The sequence below is a fragment of the Perognathus longimembris genome, chromosome 28 (genome assembly GCF_023159225.1).
Source record: "Perognathus longimembris pacificus isolate PPM17 chromosome 28, ASM2315922v1, whole genome shotgun sequence".
In the NCBI taxonomy this organism is placed as follows: Eukaryota; Metazoa; Chordata; class Mammalia; order Rodentia; family Heteromyidae; genus Perognathus; species Perognathus longimembris.
Window position 1 is genome coordinate 27835478 of NC_063188.1, and position 14702 is coordinate 27850179.

At 51.6% G+C, this 14702-nt stretch overlaps 1 long non-coding RNA gene across 16 annotated transcripts in view; it reads right to left on the reverse strand.

The window, feature by feature from the left end:
- Positions 1-14702, reverse strand: part of LOC125343276 — a 65681-nt gene that overhangs the window by 43908 nt on the left and 7071 nt on the right. For 12 of the 16 annotated variants that reach the window (XR_007209301.1, XR_007209314.1, XR_007209309.1 and 9 more), the window contains exons 3-6: positions 13501-13633; positions 9453-9585; positions 5403-5535; positions 1353-1485 (exon numbers count right to left, since the gene is read on the reverse strand). This is a non-coding gene — a long non-coding RNA (uncharacterized LOC125343276). The remainder of the gene's footprint in view (positions 1-1352; positions 1486-5402; positions 5536-9452; positions 9586-13500; positions 13634-14702) is intronic. The other 4 variants (XR_007209313.1, XR_007209312.1, XR_007209311.1 and 1 more) reach the window with 4 other exon arrangements.

A 14702-nucleotide genomic window follows, 5' to 3' on the forward strand; every position in this document is an offset into this window, starting at 1 on the left:
CAATCACAAGGGCTTCCCATGAGCCCTAGAACCCAGAATCCTCCAGGAGTCCTCTCCTCATTACCGAGTGTCCAGATACCCCTAGGAGCATTAGTCCCATCCAGTTCTAAAGGGAGCTGGCGGAAGTGCTGGTGGGTTCCATTTCAGAATCCGCTTGATGGCAGTGTTGTACCAGGAATGCAAGGCTACCCTGCTCCATACTGTGTTCCCTCCGCCCTTTACAAAGCAAAAAAAAAAACCGCCAATTTCCAATGCTAGGATTACAAAATGGCGGCTTTTGCACTGTGGCTCTGAGCTACACAACACAAAACCCAAATCATCCTGGGGACAGTGAAGGGTATTCTTTTTCCCTGTATCTGGCCGGGGGGAACAATGAAAAACAAAAAACAAAAAACATAAACAACAACACAAAAAAGCAGGGGCTAGGAAAGTTGCAGACAGGGGAGAAGGGAAAGAAGAAAAAGGGAAAAACAAAACGATGTCCCAGGTAGTACCCAGGAGCAACAAGCAGGCAGCACAGATGTGCTGGTGGTGGTCAGGTGGCCAAGTGGGTCATGAGTGGGTCTGGAAATGATGGGATTGAATGCATCATGGGCCCTAGAGGGTCCAGGGCACGGGCTTCGTGGATTCTGAGTGTTTCCTTAGAAGAAATGGGATGCAGGTCAACTGTGCATGTGGTGGCAGAGCCCCAAGTTGCGCAAGGCTCTGTACACACTGCCTAGAATCTCTGCCTAACATGGCTGCCACCTCACCAGAGCGTGTGCTTCCTGCGCTGCCTGACAAGCTGGCTGGCTGTGATTCTTTTCTGCCTGAGAGGTTTTCACAGACCAGGAAAACACCTGTGGCTTAGACCAAGGGCTCCCCCTGAGCCTCCCTGAACCCCAGAATTCTCCAACAGCACCCTTCTTTGTCTTGTCCGCCCCAGTGCCCACGCGCAACCCTCCATATTCTAAGACAGCTGGCGGAAGTGCTGCTGGGTTCCATTTCAGAAGCCGCTTGATGGCAGTGTTGTACTAGCAATGCTACCCTGCCCTTCCCCTGCGTCCGTCCCTCCGCCCTTTGCGGAACAAAAAACACCAGCTCTTTCTACTCCACTACCAAAATGGCTGCTCACTCACTCACAGGAGTGCTGGTCTGCACAGCCTGGGCTCACAGAACCCAAGCAGGGATTTTGGCTCTGCTCTGGAGAGTTCTCTTTCTCCTTGCTTCAGGCTCAAGAGAGGCTCCCTCTCTAGACATCCCACCCCAACCGGTGCACTAACCTACCCTTTTTCTCCCTCTGCCTTTGGGCAAACACCATAAAAGAAGGTGCACAGTGTGCATTGCTTTTGGTAACACTGCTGTCTGCCCACCTGGACCAATTCTGATTTGGGCCTTCTCTCAGGGCTCTTTGCATGGAGCATGGCCACTGGTCAGGGTCCGGGGTTGCAGCAGAGGCCATGGCTGTGTGTCCAAGGGTGTCCTGAAACATCTGTGCCTTCATGTCTGTTGAAAGAATCAAACAAGGCTCTTGTCAGCCACAATTTTATGTACACGATAGAGAGAGAGAGAGACAGAGAGACAGAGAGAGAGACAAAGACAGAGACAGAAATAGACAGAAAAATACAGAGACAGACAGTGAAGGACACATAACAAGGATTGGTTGTTGTGCCCCCCCCCCACCCCCCAACATTGGGCTTGAACTCAGGGACTATGCACTGTCCCTGGCTTCCGTATGCTCAAGGCTACCACTCTACCCCTAGTTGCACAGATCTACTTCTGCCTTTTTTTTTTTATTATACATCCTGCTGGGGGCCGGTAGCCAGGGCTTCATGTACACAAGGAGGACTCTCTACCACTAGGCCATATTCCAGCCCTGACTGCAGTACATAGATACAGACAGTAAGGCATACAGAAACAGAAAGAGAAGGAGAGAGAAAGTGTGCCTATGCGTGTATGTACACACAGGCATGTGTTTTAAATAGGTAGAGAAAGACACACTACAATTCATGGAGCGTATGATAGAGGTGCAGAGTGGACAGACAAGATTTTGTTTCTAGGCCACCCAATCAGAATGCCCAAGGGTCAGGAACTGAGGCTAAGGAGGGGCAGTTTTGGCTGAGAGGGTACTGTGCTTCCAGTTTGAACTCTAGGTTGTCTTCAGAACTGAGGCCCTTACAACAGGCACGCTTGCATAGCATGAACTTTGCGATGTTCCCATCTGTCATGTGGCTCAGCACCCAAAGGTAGCCTCCACTGTGCATGTCCACCGGACCTGAGGTCACACAGAAGAATATTCTGTGCACCAGAGCACCAAAGGGCTACAGCCTTGCCTGTCCACAGCTGTCACCAGTGAACAACACTGAAGCTGTCTGTCACCAGCATCCAGGACTGTGTCAGATTCTCACTCTGTCTTATTGAAGACTTTTATCTGAGACTTGGGACAGTCAAGGTTGAGCCAGCCTAGACCAGCAAGAGTCTGTGCTGAAGCAGTGTCGAGACACTGAAGCTTCAGGGCATCGTGAGCTGTCACTGCTGACCTGTGCTGCAGACCTGAGCCAGAGGCCGCCATGCTGCATGTGGAGTCCTCTGAGGAGGCCAATCAGAATTGGGGGAGAGCAGGGGACAGGCAGGGATTTCCCTCAAGTCTCCTTGAGTGCAGGAAAAGCAAACATAGGGCCAGAGCCCTGGGGTGGTGGGATTCCTAGAGGAAGGGGAGCCTTTCCTCTTTCCTGCCTAACATGGCCATTTAGAGGAAGATCCAAGTCCCAGGGCAGAGGCCAAATCTGTGCTTTGGTTCTGTGTTCCAGTGCAGTGAAGGCCAGATCCCAGGCAGCTGAGCAGCCATTTTGTAGCTCTAGGGGAAAAGTGAGCATGTTTTGGTCACAAAGGGCTATGGCAGAGCTGCTGGGGAAGGGTGGGCTGCCACTCCTGATAGCGCACTGCCATCAAGCGGCTTCTAAAACGGAATCCAGCACCATTTCCACAAGGGCTCTTAGCACTGGCAGGAGCTCACCCAGGGGCCCAGGGGAATCTGAGTGGTCAATAAAAAAGGAGGTGGCCCTGCAGGATTCTGGGGACCTGGGAGGCCTTTGGGGAGCCCTTGGCAAAGCTGACCTGGGTCTCAGTGGCCTGAGGAAGCATCAAAGGCAGGAGACAATCCCAAGCAGCCAGCTAGGGCAGCTAATGGCACGGGATGCCTAGTGTCTGTGGGCAGGTGGTGCCCATATCTGGGAGGAATACTGGGCAGTGTCTCAGCCTCTCTGGCTCTGTAACCAGGTGGACAATCGGCCTCCACCTCTTTTATTCTCTGAGACATTGGGCAGATGGAAAGCAAGGGGGGGGATCCCTGAACCCAGGAGAGGCCAGGCTCAACACAGCCCCATCACTTCTAGAACCAAGGATTGGGGTGTTGTTCCTGATCATTGGTTTATCAACCACTCCTACGTGGAAATAACCACAAAAAACCTTCCTTAGAGCTGAGTCAGGTGGTAGAGCTCTAGCCTTGAGCAAATATACCTTAGGACACAAACACACACAGACACACACAGACACCACACAAGAGGTGTGGCTGAACTACTACTAGAGCACTAGCCTTGTAGAGAAGATAAAAAAAATAAATAAATAACAATGAGGGACAGCCCTCAGACCCTTACTTTAAGTACCAAGAACAGAACAAATATGAAAACAAAGTCCACTAATGTCATGGATGACAAGCAGCAAGGCCCAGCTGGGAAGAACATGCAACAGTGGTTAGAGAAGCCTTGCCAGTCAAGGGTTCCTTCCTACAAGGGAAATGTGTACAGTAGGGACCTTCTGTGTTCCAGGATCCCTCTTGCTTAGGATCTGGAAGTTTCCCCCCGAAGAAAGGAGATAGAAGCTAACTGTCCATGGGATTGAGCAACCTGAAGTGCTGAGAGCTCTGCAGACACTGGCCACAATCCTCCCCAGACATGGCTTCCACCTGAGCACAGAACCTGGGCTTCCTGTGTGCAATTAGCCACCATAGGTGGCCTTCTGTGCTTGTCTCCTGCCTCTGAGGTTTCCTCAGCCCTGTGGCACACAGGTTGGCAATCACAAGGGCTTCCCATGAGCCCTAGAACCCAGAATCCTCCAGGAGTCCTCTCCTCATTACCGAGTGTCCAGATACCCCTAGGAGCATTAGTCCCTTCCAGTTCAAAGGGAGCTGGCGGAAGTGCTGGTGGGTTCCATTTCAGAATCCGCTTGATGGCAGTGTTGTACCAGGAATGCAAGGCTACCCTGCTCCATACTGTGTTCCCTCCGCCCTTTACAAAGCAAAAAAAAAAACCGCCAATTTCCAATGCTAGGATTACAAAATGGCGGCTTTTGCACTGTGGCTCTGAGCTACACAACACAAAACCCAAATCATCCTGGGGACAGTGAAGGGTATTCTTTTTCCCTGTATCTGGCCGGGGGGAACAATGAAAAACAAAAAACAAAAAACATAAACAACAACACAAAAAAGCAGGGGCTAGGAAAGTTGCAGACAGGGGAGAAGGGAAAGAAGAAAAAGGGAAAAACAAAACGATGTCCCAGGTAGTACCCAGGAGCAACAAGCAGGCAGCACAGATGTGCTGGTGGTGGTCAGGTGGCCAAGTGGGTCATGAGTGGGTCTGGAAATGATGGGATTGAATGCATCATGGGCCCTAGAGGGTCCAGGGCACGGGCTTCGTGGATTCTGAGTGTTTCCTTAGAAGAAATGGGGATGCAGGTCAACTGTGCATGTGGTGGCAGAGCCCCAAGTTGCGCAAGGCTCTGTACACACTGCCTAGAATCTCTGCCTAACATGGCTGCCACCTCACCAGAGCGTGTGCTTCCTGCGCTGCCTGACAAGCTGGCTGGCTGTGATTCTTTTCTGCCTGAGAGGTTTTCACAGACCAGGAAAACACCTGTGGCTTAGACCAAGGGCTCCCCCTGAGCCTCCCTGAACCCCAGAATTCTCCAACAGCACCCTTCTTTGTCTTGTCCGCCCCAGTGCCCACGCGCAACCCTCCATATTCTAAGACAGCTGGCGGAAGTGCTGCTGGGTTCCATTTCAGAAGCCGCTTGATGGCAGTGTTGTACTAGCAATGCTACCCTGCCCTTCCCCTGCGTCCGTCCCTCCGCCCTTTGCGGAACAAAAAACACCAGCTCTTTCTACTCCACTACCAAAATGGCTGCTCACTCACTCACAGGAGTGCTGGTCTGCACAGCCTGGGCTCACAGAACCCAAGCAGGGATTTTGGCTCTGCTCTGGAGAGTTCTCTTTCTCCTTGCTTCAGGCTCAAGAGAGGCTCCCTCTCTAGACATCCCACCCCAACCGGTGCACTAACCTACCCTTTTTCTCCCTCTGCCTTTGGGCAAACACCATAAAAGAAGGTGCACAGTGTGCATTGCTTTTGGTAACACTGCTGTCTGCCCACCTGGACCAATTCTGATTTGGGCCTTCTCTCAGGGCTCTTTGCATGGAGCATGGCCACTGGTCAGGGTCCGGGGTTGCAGCAGAGGCCATGGCTGTGTGTCCAAGGGTGTCCTGAAACATCTGTGCCTTCATGTCTGTTGAAAGAATCAAACAAGGCTCTTGTCAGCCACAATTTTATGTACACGATAGAGAGAGAGAGAGACAGAGAGACAGAGAGAGAGACAAAGACAGAGACAGAAATAGACAGAAAAATACAGAGACAGACAGTGAAGGACACATAACAAGGATTGGTTGTTGTGCCCCCCCCCCACCCCCCAACATTGGGCTTGAACTCAGGGACTATGCACTGTCCCTGGCTTCCGTATGCTCAAGGCTACCACTCTACCCCTAGTTGCACAGATCTACTTCTGCCTTTTTTTTTTTATTATACATCCTGCTGGGGGCCGGTAGCCAGGGCTTCATGTACACAAGGAGGACTCTCTACCACTAGGCCATATTCCAGCCCTGACTGCAGTACATAGATACAGACAGTAAGGCATACAGAAACAGAAAGAGAAGGAGAGAGAAAGTGTGCCTATGCGTGTATGTACACACAGGCATGTGTTTTAAATAGGTAGAGAAAGACACACTACAATTCATGGAGCGTATGATAGAGGTGCAGAGTGGACAGACAAGATTTTGTTTCTAGGCCACCCAATCAGAATGCCCAAGGGTCAGGAACTGAGGCTAAGGAGGGGCAGTTTTGGCTGAGAGGGTACTGTGCTTCCAGTTTGAACTCTAGGTTGTCTTCAGAACTGAGGCCCTTACAACAGGCACGCTTGCATAGCATGAACTTTGCGATGTTCCCATCTGTCATGTGGCTCAGCACCCAAAGGTAGCCTCCACTGTGCATGTCCACCGGACCTGAGGTCACACAGAAGAATATTCTGTGCACCAGAGCACCAAAGGGCTACAGCCTTGCCTGTCCACAGCTGTCACCAGTGAACAACACTGAAGCTGTCTGTCACCAGCATCCAGGACTGTGTCAGATTCTCACTCTGTCTTATTGAAGACTTTTATCTGAGACTTGGGACAGTCAAGGTTGAGCCAGCCTAGACCAGCAAGAGTCTGTGCTGAAGCAGTGTCGAGACACTGAAGCTTCAGGGCATCGTGAGCTGTCACTGCTGACCTGTGCTGCAGACCTGAGCCAGAGGCCGCCATGCTGCATGTGGAGTCCTCTGAGGAGGCCAATCAGAATTGGGGGAGAGCAGGGGACAGGCAGGGATTTCCCTCAAGTCTCCTTGAGTGCAGGAAAAGCAAACATAGGGCCAGAGCCCTGGGGTGGTGGGATTCCTAGAGGAAGGGGAGCCTTTCCTCTTTCCTGCCTAACATGGCCATTTAGAGGAAGATCCAAGTCCCAGGGCAGAGGCCAAATCTGTGCTTTGGTTCTGTGTTCCAGTGCAGTGAAGGCCAGATCCCAGGCAGCTGAGCAGCCATTTTGTAGCTCTAGGGGAAAAGTGAGCATGTTTTGGTCACAAAGGGCTATGGCAGAGCTGCTGGGGAAGGGTGGGCTGCCACTCCTGATAGCGCACTGCCATCAAGCGGCTTCTAAAACGGAATCCAGCACCATTTCCACAAGGGCTCTTAGCACTGGCAGGAGCTCACCCAGGGGCCCAGGGGAATCTGAGTGGTCAATAAAAAAGGAGGTGGCCCTGCAGGATTCTGGGGACCTGGGAGGCCTTTGGGGAGCCCTTGGCAAAGCTGACCTGGGTCTCAGTGGCCTGAGGAAGCATCAAAGGCAGGAGACAATCCCAAGCAGCCAGCTAGGGCAGCTAATGGCACGGGATGCCTAGTGTCTGTGGGCAGGTGGTGCCCATATCTGGGAGGAATACTGGGCAGTGTCTCAGCCTCTCTGGCTCTGTAACCAGGTGGACAATCGGCCTCCACCTCTTTTATTCTCTGAGACATTGGGCAGATGGAAAGCAAGGGGGGGGATCCCTGAACCCAGGAGAGGCCAGGCTCAACACAGCCCCATCACTTCTAGAACCAAGGATTGGGGTGTTGTTCCTGATCATTGGTTTATCAACCACTCCTACGTGGAAATAACCACAAAAAACCTTCCTTAGAGCTGAGTCAGGTGGTAGAGCTCTAGCCTTGAGCAAATATACCTTAGGACACAAACACACACAGACACACACAGACACCACACAAGAGGTGTGGCTGAACTACTACTAGAGCACTAGCCTTGTAGAGAAGATAAAAAAAATAAATAAATAACAATGAGGGACAGCCCTCAGACCCTTACTTTAAGTACCAAGAACAGAACAAATATGAAAACAAAGTCCACTAATGTCATGGATGACAAGCAGCAAGGCCCAGCTGGGAAGAACATGCAACAGTGGTTAGAGAAGCCTTGCCAGTCAAGGGTTCCTTCCTACAAGGGAAATGTGTACAGTAGGGACCTTCTGTGTTCCAGGATCCCTCTTGCTTAGGATCTGGAAGTTTCCCCCCGAAGAAAGGAGATAGAAGCTAACTGTCCATGGGATTGAGCAACCTGAAGTGCTGAGAGCTCTGCAGACACTGGCCACAATCCTCCCCAGACATGGCTTCCACCTGAGCACAGAACCTGGGCTTCCTGTGTGCAATTAGCCACCATAGGTGGCCTTCTGTGCTTGTCTCCTGCCTCTGAGGTTTCCTCAGCCCTGTGGCACACAGGTTGGCAATCACAAGGGCTTCCCATGAGCCCTAGAACCCAGAATCCTCCAGGAGTCCTCTCCTCATTACCGAGTGTCCAGATACCCCTAGGAGCATTAGTCCCTTCCAGTTCAAAGGGAGCTGGCGGAAGTGCTGGTGGGTTCCATTTCAGAATCCGCTTGATGGCAGTGTTGTACCAGGAATGCAAGGCTACCCTGCTCCATACTGTGTTCCCTCCGCCCTTTACAAAGCAAAAAAAAAAACCGCCAATTTCCAATGCTAGGATTACAAAATGGCGGCTTTTGCACTGTGGCTCTGAGCTACACAACACAAAACCCAAATCATCCTGGGGACAGTGAAGGGTATTCTTTTTCCCTGTATCTGGCCGGGGGGAACAATGAAAAACAAAAAACAAAAAACATAAACAACAACACAAAAAAGCAGGGGCTAGGAAAGTTGCAGACAGGGGAGAAGGGAAAGAAGAAAAAGGGAAAAACAAAACGATGTCCCAGGTAGTACCCAGGAGCAACAAGCAGGCAGCACAGATGTGCTGGTGGTGGTCAGGTGGCCAAGTGGGTCATGAGTGGGTCTGGAAATGATGGGATTGAATGCATCATGGGCCCTAGAGGGTCCAGGGCACGGGCTTCGTGGATTCTGAGTGTTTCCTTAGAAGAAATGGGGATGCAGGTCAACTGTGCATGTGGTGGCAGAGCCCCAAGTTGCGCAAGGCTCTGTACACACTGCCTAGAATCTCTGCCTAACATGGCTGCCACCTCACCAGAGCGTGTGCTTCCTGCGCTGCCTGACAAGCTGGCTGGCTGTGATTCTTTTCTGCCTGAGAGGTTTTCACAGACCAGGAAAACACCTGTGGCTTAGACCAAGGGCTCCCCCTGAGCCTCCCTGAACCCCAGAATTCTCCAACAGCACCCTTCTTTGTCTTGTCCGCCCCAGTGCCCACGCGCAACCCTCCATATTCTAAGACAGCTGGCGGAAGTGCTGCTGGGTTCCATTTCAGAAGCCGCTTGATGGCAGTGTTGTACTAGCAATGCTACCCTGCCCTTCCCCTGCGTCCGTCCCTCCGCCCTTTGCGGAACAAAAAACACCAGCTCTTTCTACTCCACTACCAAAATGGCTGCTCACTCACTCACAGGAGTGCTGGTCTGCACAGCCTGGGCTCACAGAACCCAAGCAGGGATTTTGGCTCTGCTCTGGAGAGTTCTCTTTCTCCTTGCTTCAGGCTCAAGAGAGGCTCCCTCTCTAGACATCCCACCCCAACCGGTGCACTAACCTACCCTTTTTCTCCCTCTGCCTTTGGGCAAACACCATAAAAGAAGGTGCACAGTGTGCATTGCTTTTGGTAACACTGCTGTCTGCCCACCTGGACCAATTCTGATTTGGGCCTTCTCTCAGGGCTCTTTGCATGGAGCATGGCCACTGGTCAGGGTCCGGGGTTGCAGCAGAGGCCATGGCTGTGTGTCCAAGGGTGTCCTGAAACATCTGTGCCTTCATGTCTGTTGAAAGAATCAAACAAGGCTCTTGTCAGCCACAATTTTATGTACACGATAGAGAGAGAGAGACAGAGAGACAGAGAGAGAGACAAAGACAGAGACAGAAATAGACAGAAAAATACAGAGACAGACAGTGAAGGACACATAACAAGGATTGGTTGTTGTGCCCCCCCCCCACCCCCCAACATTGGGCTTGAACTCAGGGACTATGCACTGTCCCTGGCTTCCGTATGCTCAAGGCTACCACTCTACCCCTAGTTGCACAGATCTACTTCTGCCTTTTTTTTTTTATTATACATCCTGCTGGGGGCCGGTAGCCAGGGCTTCATGTACACAAGGAGGACTCTCTACCACTAGGCCATATTCCAGCCCTGACTGCAGTACATAGATACAGACAGTAAGGCATACAGAAACAGAAAGAGAAGGAGAGAGAAAGTGTGCCTATGCGTGTATGTACACACAGGCATGTGTTTTAAATAGGTAGAGAAAGACACACTACAATTCATGGAGCGTATGATAGAGGTGCAGAGTGGACAGACAAGATTTTGTTTCTAGGCCACCCAATCAGAATGCCCAAGGGTCAGGAACTGAGGCTAAGGAGGGGCAGTTTTGGCTGAGAGGGTACTGTGCTTCCAGTTTGAACTCTAGGTTGTCTTCAGAACTGAGGCCCTTACAACAGGCACGCTTGCATAGCATGAACTTTGCGATGTTCCCATCTGTCATGTGGCTCAGCACCCAAAGGTAGCCTCCACTGTGCATGTCCACCGGACCTGAGGTCACACAGAAGAATATTCTGTGCACCAGAGCACCAAAGGGCTACAGCCTTGCCTGTCCACAGCTGTCACCAGTGAACAACACTGAAGCTGTCTGTCACCAGCATCCAGGACTGTGTCAGATTCTCACTCTGTCTTATTGAAGACTTTTATCTGAGACTTGGGACAGTCAAGGTTGAGCCAGCCTAGACCAGCAAGAGTCTGTGCTGAAGCAGTGTCGAGACACTGAAGCTTCAGGGCATCGTGAGCTGTCACTGCTGACCTGTGCTGCAGACCTGAGCCAGAGGCCGCCATGCTGCATGTGGAGTCCTCTGAGGAGGCCAATCAGAATTGGGGGAGAGCAGGGGACAGGCAGGGATTTCCCTCAAGTCTCCTTGAGTGCAGGAAAAGCAAACATAGGGCCAGAGCCCTGGGGTGGTGGGATTCCTAGAGGAAGGGGAGCCTTTCCTCTTTCCTGCCTAACATGGCCATTTAGAGGAAGATCCAAGTCCCAGGGCAGAGGCCAAATCTGTGCTTTGGTTCTGTGTTCCAGTGCAGTGAAGGCCAGATCCCAGGCAGCTGAGCAGCCATTTTGTAGCTCTAGGGGAAAAGTGAGCATGTTTTGGTCACAAAGGGCTATGGCAGAGCTGCTGGGGAAGGGTGGGCTGCCACTCCTGATAGCGCACTGCCATCAAGCGGCTTCTAAAACGGAATCCAGCACCATTTCCACAAGGGCTCTTAGCACTGGCAGGAGCTCACCCAGGGGCCCAGGGGAATCTGAGTGGTCAATAAAAAAGGAGGTGGCCCTGCAGGATTCTGGGGACCTGGGAGGCCTTTGGGGAGCCCTTGGCAAAGCTGACCTGGGTCTCAGTGGCCTGAGGAAGCATCAAAGGCAGGAGACAATCCCAAGCAGCCAGCTAGGGCAGCTAATGGCACGGGATGCCTAGTGTCTGTGGGCAGGTGGTGCCCATATCTGGGAGGAATACTGGGCAGTGTCTCAGCCTCTCTGGCTCTGTAACCAGGTGGACAATCGGCCTCCACCTCTTTTATTCTCTGAGACATTGGGCAGATGGAAAGCAAGGGGGGGGATCCCTGAACCCAGGAGAGGCCAGGCTCAACACAGCCCCATCACTTCTAGAACCAAGGATTGGGGTGTTGTTCCTGATCATTGGTTTATCAACCACTCCTACGTGGAAATAACCACAAAAAACCTTCCTTAGAGCTGAGTCAGGTGGTAGAGCTCTAGCCTTGAGCAAATATACCTTAGGACACAAACACACACAGACACACACAGACACCACACAAGAGGTGTGGCTGAACTACTACTAGAGCACTAGCCTTGTAGAGAAGATAAAAAAAATAAATAAATAACAATGAGGGACAGCCCTCAGACCCTTACTTTAAGTACCAAGAACAGAACAAATATGAAAACAAAGTCCACTAATGTCATGGATGACAAGCAGCAAGGCCCAGCTGGGAAGAACATGCAACAGTGGTTAGAGAAGCCTTGCCAGTCAAGGGTTCCTTCCTACAAGGGAAATGTGTACAGTAGGGACCTTCTGTGTTCCAGGATCCCTCTTGCTTAGGATCTGGAAGTTTCCCCCCGAAGAAAGGAGATAGAAGCTAACTGTCCATGGGATTGAGCAACCTGAAGTGCTGAGAGCTCTGCAGACACTGGCCACAATCCTCCCCAGACATGGCTTCCACCTGAGCACAGAACCTGGGCTTCCTGTGTGCAATTAGCCACCATAGGTGGCCTTCTGTGCTTGTCTCCTGCCTCTGAGGTTTCCTCAGCCCTGTGGCACACAGGTTGGCAATCACAAGGGCTTCCCATGAGCCCTAGAACCCAGAATCCTCCAGGAGTCCTCTCCTCATTACCGAGTGTCCAGATACCCCTAGGAGCATTAGTCCCTTCCAGTTCAAAGGGAGCTGGCGGAAGTGCTGGTGGGTTCCATTTCAGAATCCGCTTGATGGCAGTGTTGTACCAGGAATGCAAGGCTACCCTGCTCCATACTGTGTTCCCTCCGCCCTTTACAAAGCAAAAAAAAAAACCGCCAATTTCCAATGCTAGGATTACAAAATGGCGGCTTTTGCACTGTGGCTCTGAGCTACACAACACAAAACCCAAATCATCCTGGGGACAGTGAAGGGTATTCTTTTTCCCTGTATCTGGCCGGGGGGAACAATGAAAAACAAAAAACAAAAAACATAAACAACAACACAAAAAAGCAGGGGCTAGGAAAGTTGCAGACAGGGGAGAAGGGAAAGAAGAAAAAGGGAAAAACAAAACGATGTCCCAGGTAGTACCCAGGAGCAACAAGCAGGCAGCACAGATGTGCTGGTGGTGGTCAGGTGGCCAAGTGGGTCATGAGTGGGTCTGGAAATGATGGGATTGAATGCATCATGGGCCCTAGAGGGTCCAGGGCACGGGCTTCGTGGATTCTGAGTGTTTCCTTAGAAGAAATGGGGATGCAGGTCAACTGTGCATGTGGTGGCAGAGCCCCAAGTTGCGCAAGGCTCTGTACACACTGCCTAGAATCTCTGCCTAACATGGCTGCCACCTCACCAGAGCGTGTGCTTCCTGCGCTGCCTGACAAGCTGGCTGGCTGTGATTCTTTTCTGCCTGAGAGGTTTTCACAGACCAGGAAAACACCTGTGGCTTAGACCACGGACTCCCCCTGAGCCTCCATGAACCCCAGAATTCTCCAACAGCACCCTTCTTTGTCTTGTCCGCCCCAGTGCCCACGCGCAACCCTCCATATTCTAAGACAGCTGGCGGAAGTGCTGCTGGGTTCCATTTCAGAAGCCGCTTGATGGCAGTGTTGTACTAGCAATGCTACCCTGCCCTTCCCCTGCGTCCGTCCCTCCGCCCTTTGCGGAACAAAAAACACCAGCTCTTTCTACTCCACTACCAAAATGGCTGCTCACTCACTCACAGGAGTGCTGGTCTGCACAGCCTGGGCTCACAGAACCCAAGCAGGGATTTTGGCTCTGCTCTGGAGAGTTCTCTTTCTCCTTGCTTCAGGCTCAAGAGAGGCTCCCTCTCTAGACATCCCACCCCAACCGGTGCACTAACCTACCCTTTTTCTCCCTCTGCCTTTGGGCAAACACCATAAAAGAAGGTGCACAGTGTGCATTGCTTTTGGTAACACTGCTGTCTGCCCACCTGGACCAATTCTGATTTGGGCCTTCTCTCAGGGCTCTTTGCATGGAGCATGGCCACTGGTCAGGGTCCGGGGTTGCAGCAGAGGCCATGGCTGTGTGTCCAAGGGTGTCCTGAAACATCTGTGCCTTCATGTCTGTTGAAAGAATCAAACAAGGCTCTTGTCAGCCACAATTTTATGTACACGATAGAGAGAGAGAGAGACAGAGAGACAGAGAGAGAGACAAAGACAGAGACAGAAATAGACAGAAAAATACAGAGACAGACAGTGAAGGACACATAACAAGGATTGGTTGTTGTGCCCCCCCCCCACCCCCCAACATTGGGCTTGAACTCAGGGACTATGCACTGTCCCTGGCTTCCGTATGCTCAAGGCTACCACTCTACCCCTAGTTGCACAGATCTACTTCTGCCTTTTTTTTTTTATTATACATCCTGCTGGGGGCCGGTAGCCAGGGCTTCATGTACACAAGGAGGACTCTCTACCACTAGGCCATATTCCAGCCCTGACTGCAGTACATAGATACAGACAGTAAGGCATACAGAAACAGAAAGAGAAGGAGAGAGAAAGTGTGCCTATGCGTGTATGTACACACAGGCATGTGTTTTAAATAGGTAGAGAAAGACACACTACAATTCATGGAGCGTATGATAGAGGTGCAGAGTGGACAGACAAGATTTTGTTTCTAGGCCACCCAATCAGAATGCCCAAGGGTCAGGAACTGAGGCTAAGGAGGGGCAGTTTTGGCTGAGAGGGTACTGTGCTTCCAGTTTGAACTCTAGGTTGTCTTCAGAACTGAGGCCCTTACAACAGGCACGCTTGCATAGCATGAACTTTGCGATGTTCCCATCTGTCATGTGGCTCAGCACCCAAAGGTAGCCTCCACTGTGCATGTCCACCGGACCTGAGGTCACACAGAAGAATATTCTGTGCACCAGAGCACCAAAGGGCTACAGCCTTGCCTGTCCACAGCTGTCACCAGTGAACAACACTGAAGCTGTCTGTCACCAGCATCCAGGACTGTGTCAGATTCTCACTCTGTCTTATTGAAGACTTTTATCTGAGACTTGGGACAGTCAAGGTTGAGCCAGCCTAGACCAGCAAGAGTCTGTGCTGAAGCAGTGTCGAGACACTGAAGCTTCAGGGCATCGTGAGCTGTCACTGCTGACCTGTGCTGCAGACCTGAGCCAGAGGCCGCCATGCT